The sequence below is a fragment of the Mustelus asterias genome, chromosome 4, assembly GCF_964213995.1.
Source record: "Mustelus asterias chromosome 4, sMusAst1.hap1.1, whole genome shotgun sequence".
In the NCBI taxonomy this organism is placed as follows: domain Eukaryota; kingdom Metazoa; phylum Chordata; class Chondrichthyes; order Carcharhiniformes; family Triakidae; genus Mustelus; species Mustelus asterias.
In genome coordinates this window covers 83,534,881-83,551,918 of record NC_135804.1, presented here as the reverse complement: position 1 = coordinate 83,551,918, position 17,038 = coordinate 83,534,881, and the positions used below count along the sequence as shown (strand labels likewise).

At 44.2% G+C, this 17,038-nt stretch overlaps 1 protein-coding gene and 1 pseudogene across 1 annotated transcript in view; one reads left to right on the top strand and one right to left on the bottom strand.

Moving 5' to 3' along the window:
- The window catches only part of LOC144492818 (connector enhancer of kinase suppressor of ras 2), a 751,457-nt gene that overhangs the window by 510,136 nt on the left and 224,283 nt on the right, over positions 1-17,038 (top strand). The gene's annotated exons all lie outside the window — the stretch shown is intronic.
- Positions 9,620-9,794, bottom strand: LOC144493283 (U2 spliceosomal RNA; annotated as a pseudogene).

The window sequence follows — 17,038 nt, the reverse complement described above, 5'->3', positions numbered from 1 at the left end:
AATGACACACCATCTGTAGAATGTAATTGGTCATGGTTGAAAAGCAAACATTGTATTGTTAATTGGTTGTTCAGTTATATTTATTTTCTTCAGGGAGTAGGAAGAAATTTTGAAGAACATGGTTGGAATATTGATAAAGCAAATTGTACATGGCCTGTGGATGAATAGGCTCAATAGGTTGATTGTTTTTTTTCATTGCATGGTTTATTTTAATAGCATCTTGATTCTTTTTCATACTTGCTCCGTTTAAATATCATTTGGATTTTGAACACCATCCACTGGTTGGTTTCAGCAAGTACAGTTTAGTGTTTTTTTGAAAACAGGCTGAGTTTTGCGACACAGACCTGTGAGTTGTTGGGGTGTTGTAAAATCATGTGGCATGGCTCTGAATGGGCTTCCAATGTAATCACGCCAGATCTGTATATTAGCAGCAATGACAGCAAGTCAATGCGTACGGCACACACTTCTTCAAAACCAGCAATTGAGAGCTTATTAAGCTGAATAACTAACTAATTGAATAGCCCATACAAATGTTATGAAGACGGCACACGGGGCCATGAGGTGTCAGAGCCCCGGCAGATATTTAAGACTGGCAAGGGGGTTGCAGCTGATGTAATTGTTGCATTCGGCAGCTGTGGGACCAGATGGCTTTATTTCACAGGAAAGCTGATACCACATGGCCTGAGTGATTTGCTTTGAGGAGAGGGAGTTAACATGTGAGGGATTTGTGATTGTGCCTCCATTATGCCATCCAGCCACTGGCAGAGGGTCAATTGAGAGGGGTCTAAGAGGGTGGGTAAAGTTGAGGGAACAACTGGCAGATCAGCAATGTCCAAGTGCCATAGGCATCATCCACTCAGGAGGCAGATCCTCCAACAATGAGGAGAACCAAAGGGAAAGGCAGACGTGGGCATACGGATCTGGACTACAGTACCATCATAGCTACCTGATTGGGGTAGCAGCAGAAAGCTGCAGAGGGCATCACAAGTAGATGCCAGTATGGAGAACCAGGCACCATTTAGCAAGTGTATATAGACAGAAGATGAGCTACCACCCAGATGTCGCAGCGGCAGTGTCGCTGAAGATTGTGCTTCCTGAGAGGCCGTCAAAATCTCTGCTGTGATAGTAGTTGACCTGTGCTCCAGCTGGGTTGATGGGTAGCTGATTCCAATGAAAATCCACCCCATAGAATCAGTGAAAGCTATGCAAATACCTTGATGACGGAGAGATAATCATTTGTAGGTGGCTTCAATTCTTCTGTGACTAAGAGCAGATTCTTCTCCCAACTCCTTAGCAGGAAATATTTTGGGCTTAGTCAGTCTTTGTACGCAAATTTTATAACATCATCGATCCAGAGCAGAAGCTTCAAATCACCAGAAATTGCAGAATTCTGCTACAAGATGTCAGATTAACATCAGTAGTCTTTCCTCTTCCTGGTCTCCATATTTCCATTCAACTGGAAAACAATGAACTGATTACTTATTAAGCAGTAGCTTGTTATCTGAAAGGTACAGCTCTATGAGCTGTTTATCTGAGAGGCCTTCGAGTCTCTGCCTTGTGATAATAGACTGTGTCCAAAGGAAATGGGAAATTTTTCACTGCAATGAGTTTCCAGCAATAATTATGACAATTCATGTTTATAAAGCATCTTTACCCAATAAAATGCCTCAAGCGCTGTACAAATGTGACACCAAACCACATCAGGAGATCAGGTTAGGTCAGATGACCAACATCTTGCTCAAAGTTTTAACCAGAGTTGTTCGGGCATCCAAAGATCTATAGAAGACACAGCTCTTATATAGAGATGAGAGAAAGACAGTGCCATAGCTCATATTGGCCACTTTCTTCATGAGGAACCCATGCCACACGGACTGGGAGAGCTCCCAATACTGTTTGCTTTGAAGGTGACCGCCACAGTGAACTTTATTGCAGTGGATCCTTCCAGGGCTCCACTGGGGACCTTTGTGGAATCTCACAATCAGTGATAAACAAATGTATGTAGAGGGTAACAAATGCCCATTTCAATAAAGCTCACCATTGTGTGCAGTTCTGCATGGACGAAGCAAGCCAGGCTGCTGGAACTATGGGATTCACTGCAATCTCAGGTTTCTCACGAGGCAGGGTGCCATCGACACTACATGTGTCCTTGAAAACTCCCGAGCAGCAGCCAATGAGATACATAAATAGAAAAAGATTTCACTGTCTGAACTATGCTAATCTGTGATCACAGAAAGTGAATCCTGTATTTTTGTGCGAGGTACTCAGGGAGCTCTTGCAATTTTTACATCTTCAGTCATTAGCAGGTGCCAGAGAGATCTTTGAGGGGCTTTTGTGCCTGGAGTATTGGCTTCTTGGTGCAAAGGATACAAAGCTAATGATGCCATTTCATAGGCCACTAAGTGCATCTGAAGAGACATAGAATGAGGCACATTCTGCCACAATGTCCTTAATAGAGGAAACTATTGGCCTCCTGAAGATATGTTCCTGATGTTTGAACCAGTCAGAGGATCTCTCCAATACTCATCACAGGGAGTGTCCTGAATTGTTGTTTGCTGCATCCTGTACAACGTTATACTGTAAAGATGGGGATGTGTTGCCAGAGGGAGACATAGGTATCTCCTCAGCCGAGGAGGATGCTGAAGGTGTTGACTCTAACAAGCCTCCTCCCCTGCTTTGGGTGTCCAGTGGCCCCTCTCTTGAGGAGAAGGGGCACCTAGGCTTCCAGGAGCTGTAACTAGAGAGCTTTCTGCACACACACTGGAAATGTTCCCAGCTCCCACATGGAGCAGAAAGTGCCTGTTCCCCCCTCACCTAACCACTACTGGAATACACCCATGGCTAGAGCAATCGTGTGCAGGTCTGAGCACAAATCTGGCAGAAACTGCTGGACCAAAGTTAAAGTTTATTTCTTAGTCACAAGTAAGGCTTACATTAACACTGCAATGAAGTTACTGTGAAAATCCCTGAGTCGCCACACTCCAGCGCCTGTTCGGATACACTGAGGGAGAGTTTAGCATGGCCAATACACCTAACCAAGGTGACTGCCATCATTCTAATGGAGACTTTGATGTCCCCGCGTGCCAGGGCCACAACAACAGACAGAATGTGGACGGGCTTCGCCATCATTTCACTTTGCTGACAGCCTTTGAAAATTCTGCCTGATGTTCCCTTGCCTGTCTTTGCATCTCAAACATTTCCCTCAGGGCTGACTGTAGAGGCTCGTCATTAGACTTGGACTCAGCAGGGGCCAGGTCTCTAAGAGGCCTCTGCTGCCAATGTCTCTACCTGCTATGGACACATATGAGTGAGGAAATTACCAGACAGTAACCCCGAATCTACTCCAGAGCTAGGCTCCACCAAGGTGCATGTACCTGCACTGGTGGAGGGTGCAGGTGCACACAATTATTGTGCTTCATCTCAGGGTAGGTCTGCTTCTTCTTCATAGGTGGTCCGAGGCCTAATACTTTTTGGAATAGAGAGAAGAGAAAAATTGTGATAGATGAAGCAAACTCACCACTCATGGTCATTGCCCTGTATGTTGTCGATGTATGTTGGATGTACCCTCAAGGCTTGTTGGGGAGACCAATCTCGCTGGCTGCGCAGGTATAATTCCTTTCTTTACCAGTCAGCTCTGTGGACTGTTCCTCGAATGGTAAGAAGGTCCACAATTCTAGGGTTCTCCCAATGGTCTTGGCTCTCTCCCTTTTTTTATGTGAGACCTTATTCTGCATAACCTCCTCTTGGGAAATAAGGAAGGAGGGCAGTGGCAGAAGTGTTAGTGACGGATCACTTTGGGACCAGTGACCATAATTCCATTAGTTTCAAGATAGCTATGGAGAACGATAGGTCGAGCCCAAAAGTTAAAATTCTAAATTGGGCAAGGCCAATTTTGATGGTATCAGACAGGAACTTTCAAAAATTAATTGGGGCAGTCTGTTGGCAGGCAAAAGGACGTTTGGTAAGTGGGAGGCTTTCAAAAATGTATTAACCAGGTTCAGGGTAAGCATATTCCTCTTAGAGTGAAGGGCAAGGCTGGTAGAAGTAGGGAACTCTGGATGACTTGGGATATTGAGGCACTGGTCAAGAAGAAAGAGACACATGACATGCATAGGCAGTTGGGATTAAGTGGATCCCTTGAAGAGTATAGAGGGTGTAGAAGAAGAGTTAAGAGAAAAATCAGGAGGGGAAAAAGGGGACACGAAATTGCTTTGGCAGATAAAGCAAAGGAGAATCCAAAGGGATTCTACAAATACATAAAGGGCAAAAGAGTAACTAGAGAGAGGGTAGAGCCTCTTAAGGATTAACAAGGTCATCCATGTGCGGATCCACAAGAGATGGGTGAGATCCCAGATGAATATTTCTCATAAGTATTTACTGTTGAGAAAGGCATGGACATTAGGGAACTTGGGGAAATAAATAGTGATGTCTTGAGGAGTGTGCATATAACAGAGAAGGAGGTTCTGGAAGTCTTAAAGCGCATCAAGGTAGATAAATCCCCGGGACCTGATGAAGTGTATCCCAGGATGTTGTGGGAGGCTAGGGAGGAAATTGCGAGTACCCTCGCAGAGACATTGGAATCATCGACAGCCACAGGTGAGGTGCTTGAAGATTGGAGGGTGGTAAATGTCGTGCCTCTGTTTAAAAAGGGCTGAAGGGAAAAGCCTGGAAACTACAGGCCGGTGAGCCTCACATCTGTAGTGGGTAAGTTGTTAGCAGGTATTCTGAGAGACAGAATGTACAGGCATTTAGAGAAACAAGTATTGATTAGGGACAGTCAGCATGGCTTTGTGAGTGGAAAATCATGTCTCACAAATTTGATTGAGTTTTTTGAGGGAGTAACCAAGAAGGTAGATGAGGGCACTGAAGTTGATGTTGTCTACATGGACTTTAGCAAGGCCTTTGACAAGGTACCGCATAGTAGGGATCTAGAGTGAGGTAGCCAAATAGATACAAAATTGGCTGGATGACAGAAGACAGAGGGTTGTTTTTCAAACTGGAGGCCTGTGATCAGTGGTGTGCCTCAGGGATCAGGGTTGGGCGGCACAGTAGCACAGTGGTTAGCACTGCTGCTTTACAGCCCCAGGGACCTGGGTTCGATTCCCAGCTTGGGTCACTGTCTGTGTGGAGTTTGCACATTCTCCTCGTGTCTGCGTGGGTTTCCTCCGGGAGCTCCGGTTTCCTCCCACAGTCCAAAGATGTGCGGGTTAGGTTGATTGGCCATGCTAAAATTGCCCCTTAGTGTCCTGGGATGCGTAGATTAGAGGGATTAGCAGGTAAAATATGTAGGGATATGGGGGTAGGGCCTGGGTGGGATTGTGGTCGGTGCAGACCCGATGGGCCGAATGGCCTCTTTCTGTACTGTAGGGTTTTTATGATTTCTACTGTTATTTGTCATTTATATTAATGATTTGGATGAGAATTTAGGAGGCATGGTTAGTAAGTTTGCAGCTGACGCCAAGATTGGTGGCATAGTGGACAGTGAAGAAAGTTATCTCAGATTGCAACAGGATCTTGATCAATTGGGCCAGTGGGCTGACGAATGGCAGATGGAGTTTAATTTAGCTAAGTGCGAGGTGATGCATTTTGGTAGATCAAACCAGGGCAAGACTTACTCAGTTAATGGTAGGGCTTTGGGGAGTGTTATAGGACAAAGCCACCTAGGGGTACAGGTTCATAGCTCCTTGAAAGTGGAGTCACAGGTGGACTGTGTAGTAAAGAAGGCATTCGGCATGCTTGGTTTCATTGGTCAGAGCATTGAATACAGGAGTTGGGGCGTCTTGTTGATGTTGTACATGACATTGGTAAGGCCGCACTTGAAATAATACTGTGTACAGTTCTGGTCACCCTATTATAGAAAGGATATTACTAAACTAGAAAGAGTGCGGAAAAGATTTGCCAGGATGCTCTGAGACTTGATGGTATGAGTTATACGGAGAGACTGGATAGACTGGGACTTCTTTCTCTGGAGCGTAGGTGGCTGAGGGGTGATCTAATAGAGGTCTATAAAATAACGAGGGGCACAGATCAGCTAGATAGTCAATATCTTTTCCCAAAGTTAGGGGAGTCAAAAACTAGAAGGCATAGGTTTAAGGTGAGAAGGGAGAAATACAAAAGTGTCCAGAGGGGCGATTTTTTCACACAGAGTGTGGTGAATGTCTTGAACAAGCTGCCAGAGGTAGTCGTAGAAGCGGGTACAATTTTGTCTTTTTAAAAGCATTTAGACGTTTACATGGGTAAGATGGCTGTAGAGGAATATGGGCCAAATGCGGGCAATTGGAACGAGCTTAGTGACTAAAAACAAAGGGACAAGTTGGGCTGAAGGGCCTGTTTCCATGCTTCTATGACTATAAAGACAGATGGATTAACTGTGAGCACAGTGGATGATAGAGCAGTTCAGAAGCATGCATGCCTTTTGTCCTTGTCATCTCCTGTTAGTGATTAAGGCACTGTTGTGCAAGAATTTACATGCGATAGTTAGCTTAATGTGGCTGACAGACAGTCAATGCTGATGTCCCATCTGGTCATGTGTGATATCCCTGTGGACTCTAACCCTTAGACTGCCTCATCCCCTTATGAGAGTGAAAGTTTGCAGGGTCGAGAGATTCCACTTGCTGTGTTGGAGTGGAGTCTGCCCTTCAGAAATCCAGATTCTCAGTCAGCTATAATACAGATTGACAAAGCGAATGCTACTGAAGGTGGGCTAAGGTAATGTTTTTGGCTTGTATGTTAATCAGTTTATCTGTAAACAGTATATTTCTAAAACAAATGGACTGATTTCACTGAAGCTTGGTACACAGATAGGGAATGGCTCAAGGAAGAACTGTTTCGTTTTTGGTGAAGATGTGAATTTGTTTCCAAATCTTGGAGTTTTTTCTTAAAAGATGCATTAATATTGAGAGATCGGGCAAATTGTTTTTTTTAGAATGTTTGTGAGTTGTTTTCTCTAGAATGTTGTTGATTGTTTCAGAATCTTCTGAGTGTTTCATCTGCTATGATGGAATTTGTTACAGCTATCAAAACGTAAGCAGAGTTTTTAGAGTTTCTCAGTAAGATGGGAACACTTAATAAAAAGCTATCTTTTTCAGCTTTGTAGTTACAGCAACCTAGAAATGTCCGAATTTTCTTAGTCCCGTCCCTGAAGCCAGCATTTCCCATCTTCCTGGGGATGGGACTGGAATCTATCTGGAGTTCATGCAAGCACAGATCGTGGAGGCAGCTGGCCATTTAAATCACCAACTACCTCTACTGAACAGGCATTTTGGGTCACAATATTTTGGTATTGTGGAAGACACAAATAACATACCAAAAATTGATGACAAGAAGGCTATGGCAGGAGAGGACCTATAAACAATCATTGTATTGTAAAGTGTGTGTGTATTGGGCAAGCTAATGGGGCTAAAGGTAGACAAGTCTCCTGGCCCTGATGGAATGCATCCCAGGGCACTAAAAGAGATGGTGGGGGAAATAACAAATACACTAGTGGTAATTTACCAAAATTCGCTGGACTCTGGGGCGTTCCGGCGGATTAGAAAGCAGCAAACGTGATGCCACTGTTTAAGAAAGGGGGTAGATAAAAGGTGGGTAACTATAGGCCAGTTAGCTTAACTTCTGTAGTGTGGAAATTGCCTGAATCTATCATCAAGGAAGAAATAGCGAGACATCTGGATAGTAATTGTCTCATTGGGAAGACACAACATGGGTTCATGAAAGGCAGGTCATGTTTAACTAATGTTTAACTGGAATTCTTTGAGGACATTACGAGCGCAGTGGACAATGGGGAACCAGTGGATTTCCAGAAGGCATTCGACAAGGTCCGCACCAAAATCCGCTGCATAAGGTAAAGGTGCACGGTGTTATGGGTAATATATTAGCATGGATAGAGGATTGGTTAACTAACAGAAAGCAAAGATTGGGGTTAAATGGGTGCTTTTTGGTTGGCGATCAGTGACTAGGGGATCAGTGTTGGGACTGCAATTGTTTACAGTTTACATAGATGATTTGGAATTGTGTCCAAGTTCGCAGATGACACTAAGATGAGTGATAGAGTAAAGGGCAGAGGACACTGAAAGTCTGTAAAGGGATATAGATAGTTTAAGTGAGTGGGCAAGGATCTGGCAGATGGAGTACCATGTTGGTAAATATGAGATCATCCATTTTGGTAGGAATAACAGCAAAATGGACTATTATTTAAATTATTTAAATGCTGTTCTGCAGAGGAACCTGGGTGTCCTTGTGCATGAATCGCAAAAAGTTGGTTTACAGGTGCAGCAGGTAATTAAGAAGGCAAATGGAATTTTGTCCTTCATTGCTAGAGGAATGGAGTTCAAAAACAACGAGGTTATGGTGCAGCTGTATAAGGTGCTGGTGAGGCCACACCTGGAGTACTGTGTACAATTTTGGTCTCCTTACTTGAGAAAGGATATACTGGCATTGGAGGCGGTGCAGAGGAGATTCACTAGGTTGATTCTGGAGTTGAGAGCGTTGGCTTATGAGGAGAGACTGAGTAGATTGGAACTATACTCACTGGAATTCAAAAGAATGAGGGGGACCTTATAGAAACATGTAAGATTATGAAATGAATAGATAAGATAGAAGCAGGGAGGTTGTTTCCACTGGTAGGTGAAACCAGAACCAGGGGACATAGCCTCAAAATAAGGGGGAGCAGATTTAGGACTGAGTTGAGGAGGAACTTCTTTACCCAAAAGGTTGTGAATCTGTGGAATTCCCTGTCCAGTGAAACAGTTGAGGTTACCTCATTGAATATTTTTAAAGCAAAGATAGATTTTTGAACAATAAAGAAATTAAGGGTTATGGTGAACTGGCGGCTAAGTGGAGCTGAGTCCACGAAAAAATCATATTGAATGGCGGAGCAGGCTCGAGGGACCAGATGGTCTACTCCTGCTCCTAGTTCTTATGTTCTGAGTGGGCAGAGCAGACTGGGTAAGAGGAGGTCTGGGCTTGGTGGATTCATTTGGAAAGGAACTGTCAAGGAACTATCCAGCTGTATATGAAATATCAAAACTGTCAAAGCTACCTAGGAGATGTCCAATGATACTCAGTGAGTTGGTATGGAGGGGGTAAGAGCAAAAGGTGGTGTGTGAGGAGCATTGGTTGGCATATGTTGGCATAGAGAGGATGAGGGTTCACGTGGGTAGGTATGGGCATAGATTGGCATAGAGGATATGATGGGCTATGGGTTGGAATAGATTAGCATTGGTAAATCATAGGGAGTATGTGGTTGAGTGAGGGTTTGGGCTGGAACGGTGTTTTCCTCAATTTAAACAGTGTTGGAGCACAGAGGTACCCAGGCCGCCTCCACATCCGATAGCCTCTGCATTTGTTCTGGGGTTGCCTGTCCCACTTCTTATTTCAGCCCTCAACCTTCCTCCCCAACCCGAAATGAAAGTCTGAGCTATGGGAGGACATTGTTAAAGGTCAGGTTTAAAAAAATTTTTTAAAATACTTTTCCAATTCAATCAAATCAAATCCAATTCAGAGTCTCAACAAGTTGAGACATTTCAGATCCAGGCTGACAAGACAGGGCGAGCGACCAAAACACCCTGTCCTGGGCCTGATCTACATGAGCCAAGCTGATTGGAGAAGGGGGAGGTTCCTCCTCCAAGACTTGAGCTCATTTGCATCTTAGCCAAAAGGCCAAGATGCCACTTTTAAAAAATTGCTTCATATGAAACATATGAAGCTTCAGTGTAACCTAATGACCCCAACCAAGTGCGGCCAACCATGGGCTGCCGACCATACTACACTTGATCTTAGCCAAAAGGCCGAGAAGCGATGTTAAAGGTCAGATTAGCTGAGCTGGAAAATCTCTAAACTCTGCACACCTGACCCAGAGACAAAAATCTGGGCCAGAGTTTGAGGTTTGCATTACCCTTTAAGTGAAAACGTTCTTCTTGAATCTACTCCATCTATCTTACGCCATCTCGCCTAGTTGATTGTGCCAAGTCTGAATAAATTTATTTCCTATTAACGAGGAATTTTTTTTTTAATGCTCCAACCATAATATTGTGTCACTTCACCACATAGCTTTAACCAATCAAATAGCCCAGGGGAAAAAAAACCCAAGATCTTTCAAGTGAGGCTTATTGATGTAAGGTTAGGCTGTTACTGGGCACATCCATACTTTATGACACCAGTCACTTTACCCAGCTGAGCTCAGAGCAAAATATCATTTTAATTGTGTGACCTTTCAGCTCATCCATAAATATAATTAAAGTGGAGTTGGCCTTGAAACCAACATTCAGCTGAATGTTTTAAATGTGACTAGCGAAAGGTTGAAGAAGCAGTCTACATTGCTTGCTGCCACTCCCAACTGATAAGTGAAGTATTTATGTGATTGTGCTTCATAAAAAAGCTGGTTTCAGGATATTGAATATAAAAACAAACGGTGATGAAAAAGCTACAAGTATTTAAAAAATACAAGTGGTAGAAAATTGAATTGTACTAAATTGAAACCGTGAGAAGCACCAAGGTTTTATTTTGCCCAGAAAACTGCACCTGTCCATTGATAGGCACTGTGACCACTCCAGGGGAAAATTGATCTTGGTCCAAAGCAGTGAAAAATAAGGATTGAACACAGATCTTCTGTTTGTATGGGCTGAGACTGACTGCCTCTCTGTGTGATCTATACCTTTTACACTGAAACAACAGTTTTATTCATGTTGTCTTCTCTAAAGCTGTTGAATGATCTTTGTTACAAGGAAAATATTATAAAGAGCTTGAAGTTAAAATTCTTATTTTTTTGCAGACACACGTTGTATTGAATGCTGGAGCAGGCTTGAAGGACTACATGGCCTGCTCCTGTCCCTATATGTGTTAAGGACTCCACTGATATTAGATGCAAAGGTATCCCAAAAAGAAGGATAACTTGGAATACTGGTTTTTAAATGTGTATTTTGCAGTTTGGTACAATGTGAGGAACGATATGCAAACCAGTGAGGAAAATCCAATCTTGCTGTTAGCATTCAAATAAAAGAATGTAATTAAATGAAAACACACAGGAAAATCCACAATACCAAACAAATGTATACTAAAATAGTGGCTACACACACACAGTATCTAATGGAATTAGCCCCTAGTCTTTTTAACCTATGTTACCGAACTCCGAGGAAAGTCCCTTGTCCAAAATCATATAACTCTGAGGTAAATCCAGAAAATAGTTACCACACGTGTTATCCTCAGGTTTAGGCAGCTTTACTTTGGTTCAGTGTAGGGTTTCTATAAGGATTTCAAACAGCAAAGAGTTCTGTGCTTTGGGAGAATTCTGCTTCTCAGCTGGGTGTGGCTATGGCCATGACTACTTACTAGTTGTTGTCATCTCCTTTGTCTCTCCTCCAGTACAGAACTAATCCTGCTACACATATACAGTTTTTTTTCTTTTGATATTATTCTATCTAAACAACTCCTTGGACTAGGTTTGTAGCATATTGGTGTAAATTGTAGACACTTGTTTCTCTGCTGCCAAGCTAGTTCACATATCTAAAAAAAGCCTTCTGACAGCTGCACTTGTATCAATTCCTCTTTCATTCCATTCTTCAAACTTTATGTTATCCAAGCTTCTTTATTCTTTATTATAGACCATTCTTAAATCTTTATTTTCTTCAAAGATCTTCACACATGGAACATTGATACATACAATGTTTTAATGTTGATCTTGAACTTCAGTTTACAAGCCCTGCTTTTTTAATTAAATAAGCCAAAATTAAGGTGCACCAGTAAGGAAGAAGTCTTATTTAGTTGACTGAACTTATATTGCACAACTTTGCTGGTTACCGATATATAAAATCAAGTGTTCGCCTCTGTAAGCTTTGAAGATTAATTTCCTTTGTTATTTGCTGCACCAGGATGGCTGTTGTGTAGTGCTGGAGTGTAGAACTCGTGCTAAATTGTGAATAGTTTAGTGCTGTTCAGAGTGAAATTACAACATATGTGCTCTGACTCTGAGGAGGTCTGAAGTACCGAGCAGTTCTACACCAAATTGGACAAGTAGAACAAAAATGATTTGTCAGAGTGCTCCCTTGTCCAGCTACAATTGTGTAATTCCACTTTGTAGCTGACGTTATATTGTAAAGTGTGTGCGTATTTTGTTGATTGAGAAGGTAGGGGAATGGAACCTAACTCGGACACATTGATTAAAAGTCTCTTTGGTTAGGCAGCAAAATTTTGAAATAAAAACAAAGTGTTGAAAAAACTCAGCAGGTCTGGTGGCATCTGGGGAGAGAGAAATGGAGTTAATATTACGAATCTGGTATGACTCTGTGGAAGCCAGTATTTTCGCCCAGTTCAGGATGGTGTAAGTGAAACATGAAGATTCGATGATAAAGCCACTGAATCCAAAGTGTCTTCACCCATGTTTGTTTTATGTTGACCACCCAAGGTGGCAATTTAGCCCAGAGGATTTTGGGCCGTGTGCAATGGGTCAGGCACAACAAATCTCCTGCCCTTTTAGGAACTGATGAGTTCACAAGCCACCTGATTCATATTAGATACAGAATAATGGAAGTGACGTATCATGCAATAACCTTCTAACAGGCTTAAACTACGTGCACATTTAGGGACAATGTTCTGGACACTTTGGGCCTGATTTTACCATTTTCATTCTAAGTGCTGAATCTGGGCGTAATTCAGATCCAACTTGGGAATCTGCTTTCAGACCCCCCCCCCGCCCCAATATGCACTCAGCCTAAAAAAAAACTGCGAGTCTGAATTGCGCTGTAGGCGGGGCTTAGCATGCCCGGAACGATCGGAGCTCTGAACTGCGCATGCGCAGTTGGAAAAAAATTTGTAAAAGCGCGCCCGTGTCAGATTGCTCCCGAGCCGCAGAAAGCGGCTCAGGAGCGAAAGGTGGGAGCAATGGTCCCCACAGACATCACTGTCCCCCTTATCCATTCCCACGCTCCATCACTACCCAGACCAATCGCGACTCCCTGCCCCCTTCCCCTCTCCCCTCCACCGATCGCCCGCAAAGTGGCAGCGGACCCCCCCTCCCCCCAACCAGAGATCCATCTGCCACCCCCCCCCCCACCAGTGAACGATTAGGCCTCCCCCACCCCCCCCGCCACCAGAGATACATCTTACCGCCTCCCTCCTCCCCCTCCCTCGCCAGGGAACGATCTGGCCTCAATCCCCTCCCCCCTCCCCCCCGCCAGAGAATGGTCTGGCCTCACTCACCCCCCCCCCCCCCCCCCCCCCCAAGAGAACGATCTGGCCTCACTCCCCTCCCTCCCCCGCCCCCCACGCAGAGAATGGTCTGGCCTCACTCACCCCCCCCCCCCCCCCCCCCTCAGAGAACGATCTGGCCTCACACCCTGCCCCCCCCCCAGAGAATGGTCTGGCCTCACTCTCCTCCCCCTCCCCCCAGAGGAACATCTGATCCGCCTCCTCCTTCCTCCCCACCAGATAATGATCAGCCCTCCCTCCCCACCACCAGACAACGATCAGCCCCCCCCCCCCCCCCCCCCAACCAGACAACGATCAGCCCACCCCCACCCGACAATGATCCCCCCCCCGCACCACCGGACAACGATCGGGCCTCCCTCCCCACTGAGATTCATCTGACCTGCCTCCTCCTCCTCCCAACCAGACAACGATCTGGCCTCACGTATCCCCGCCCCCGTCCCCCCCCCCCGTCCCCCCCCCCCCCCCCCCCGTCCCCCCAACCAATATGAATGATCTGACCTGCCTCCCTTCCCCCCCCCCCCCCACCATTGATCTGAGTCAGAGAGCGTTGGAAGCTCTGAACTCGCTCTTCAGCACCTGGAGCGCCCGATTCAGACTTTTATTCAGCAGGTTCATTTTGGTGCAATTCCGGATCGGCGAACGCAGTGGTAAAGGGGGAAATGCTGATAAAGTTGGGTGGGCAGTTCATTAATTCAATTGAAATACATGCAAATACATTTAAGTCGCCATTGCGCCCATTTCGGGTGCAAAGCGGATCGCGGCCATTCCCGGGTTTTGGTAAAGTGGCCAGCTGCGCGGACGTGGGCGCGGATCACGTTAATGGCCTCACACCCGACTTCATCACGTTTTCGCACCCGAAAATGGGCGCGACGCAATGGTAAAATAGGGCTCTTTGTGTACATTTGAAACAGGCACTCAGCGGAAAGCCCATTCTCCTATGTTGGGTCCTTTAGTGTTTGAGAGTGAATTGCTGCCAGCTGCTGCTGTGTGTGTTTTGTGGCTGTTTCTATCTGTTAATATGGTAGCCACTTCAGTTATTTCACAGCTTCTCAAGAAATTAAATTAGTTACTTAAAGCTGGATCCCATATACTTCGGCGCCTTGCTGTCAACTTTTTTAGAGAATGTTTCCCTTTTAAGGATTGTCCTTGGCCCTTTAAGAATGAGATATCTCACTGCCGGCCTTATAAACTCTGAGCCTGTGCACCAGGAGTACTCAGTGAGTAGAAAATGAACTGACTTAACAAATGAGAACCAGCTTTCCATTGACTGTCTGTTTCATGGGGCACAAAGTATCCAAAACACTGACCTGAATATTCTGACCGCCCCCCCACCCCCTCCCAAGGCAGCGAGGAAGAAGGGAGAAGGGCCAGCAGATCTGTTAGGTTGGTGATGGGACTGATACCGATGCTGTTCCACCTCTATGGAAAGTAAGTTCTGTGAGGGAAGACCTATGGTTGACTTTCTTGCCCTGGCTCCACTTGAGTACCTTAAATGGCCAATAAATCACCACTTAAAGGCTCTTCCCACCTCCACTGTAAGCTTCCCAGCTCGACGTGGACCTATTGTTATGTAGCCACATGAGTGGTAAACTTGTGTAGGCAACATGTCAGCTGGAGGGGAGTTTCCTTGATCTGCATTAAGCATGATTGATGACATGGGCAGGGGAATCACCACTGACAACAACCCCCCCCCACACTGCCCTTGCTGCTGACCCCCATGGACGCTGTTATCCCTTGACCCCCCAACCCACAAGATCTCCCCAACAGCACTTACCTTTTTCCTGGATTACTACATGATCCTTGGACTTCAGTGGTGGGGGCGGGGTGGGGTTGTTCTCACAGATGGGACATCTTATCCCAAAATACTCAGTTGTGAGAAAGGCCCAATGTTATCCTCTTAACTGCCTCCTGGGCATAAGATAAGGCAGGCCTTCCATCTGAGAATCAGTGCAAGTCTCTTACTGCTTTTTCAGGCAGCACTTGAGACACCAATCAGCAATGAATATACACACTGTCCCCAGATTTGCAAACTTTTAGGCCTGTTTGGAGCCTATTACATGATAAGTATGCAAGCACTCAGTGCTACAGCATTACTGCACAGAGAGCACTCAAAGAGCAATGGTCCAGTCAGTATTTGCTGGGACTGCATTAATGTAGGAGCATGTTATAATGGCCATTGGAATTTTCATTCTTACACACCTATAAGAGCAAATTTGGTGCTCCAACTGATTGATAAAAAGATAGGATTATATTGGTAACAAAAATGAGTGTTCCAGCAACCTGTAAAGAAAAGGGCACCAGTGTCCAAATTATGAAATGAGAAGAGGCATGTTCATGAACAGTAGACTCCACTTTTGAGAGGAACCCCCACTTGTAAACAGTAACTATAACCTAGCTGGTGCCATTTAAAATGACTCATGCTACCAGCTTGTGTATACCAAGAGCAGAAGTAAAATGAGTTTGTGACACCTCGGTACAATTCCTGTTGCCTTTGGGCATTTTGTCCAAATAGACAATCTTACTGCTACTACTGCACGTAGCTACTGCACCTAGGAGATCTGCTGTCATGGTATATCACATTCATCAGTCTTGCTCCATCCCCATGCATCTACTGCAGCTCATCTGCAACCACTCTTGTGACATCTGTGACCCAAGTATGTTTAGGTCGACCCTTCTTTCTGCTGCTTCCAGAAGAAATTTCTGTAATGATTCAGCTCTGATCAAGTGGGCAAAGTACTGATATTTTTCTTTTCTGGATATCATTTTTTAAGAGTTCTTTTTGTTCCTGCAATTTCAAGCAGCCCTTCATTTGTCTCATAGTCTGTATGTGGCATTTTTAGCATTCACATTTCAAAGGCTTCTATTTTCTTCCACCAATCTTGGTTGCCCAGTTTTCTGACGTGTACAGGCAAGTGGATGGAATGTTGAATCTTATGAGCTTTTTCTTGATTAGAAGCTTGTGTATTCTTATTGTTAACATGTCCTTCACCTTCATAAAATTACATCCGGCTATCCCTATCCTTCTGACTTCTGCATCACATCTATCATTTTCTGTTATCATTCGTCCTGAATGTACAAGCTTATCTACTTGTTCCAGTGTGACACCACTAACTTCAATCTTCACTCTAGTTTCTTCTAATGTATTTTTTCTATTATTATTCTTGTTTTCTGATGTTCATATTCAATCCATATTCTAGACTTCTAGATTTCATTTGATCTACGATATTTTGTAGGACTTCTTATGTTACTGCAAGTTGCATTGTGTCATCAGCATACTGCAAGTTTGTTACGTAATTACTTCAATTTCTATCTCTGGAAGTACATCAAATTCTCTAAAAAATTGTTCTGTGTACAAAATGAATAGTATTGGCCTTGTACTCCTCTCTTCTCTTGAAACATGTCTAATTATCCATCCTCTAATCTGATGCTCGCTATTTATTGGTCCCAATATTGACACTGTGTGGATCTCTCAATTTTACTGAGAGAAATGGAAATGTCACATTGGATTTATCTAAGTGTTTTTCCAAAGCTGGATTGGAGGCAAATTATTGGACAATTTTATTATTCATCTCATTGATGCCACCCCTGGCATTCAAAGAGTTTGAGATTGACAGAAGGTGCAAAATATTGGACAGCATTTTGTTCCCTAACAATTATATGTTAATGGCAACAAAGTCAACCTCAATGACAACTAAAATTCGGTTCTCAGACAGACCAATGCAGATTCTGAGAAATTGCCTATGGAGCAAATACAGGTTTCTTTTAGACTAGAAAGCATATTTATCTTCTGTTAAAACATTGGTCCGAAATCATTTTCCTTGCGTGTGTATTTTGTGATTCC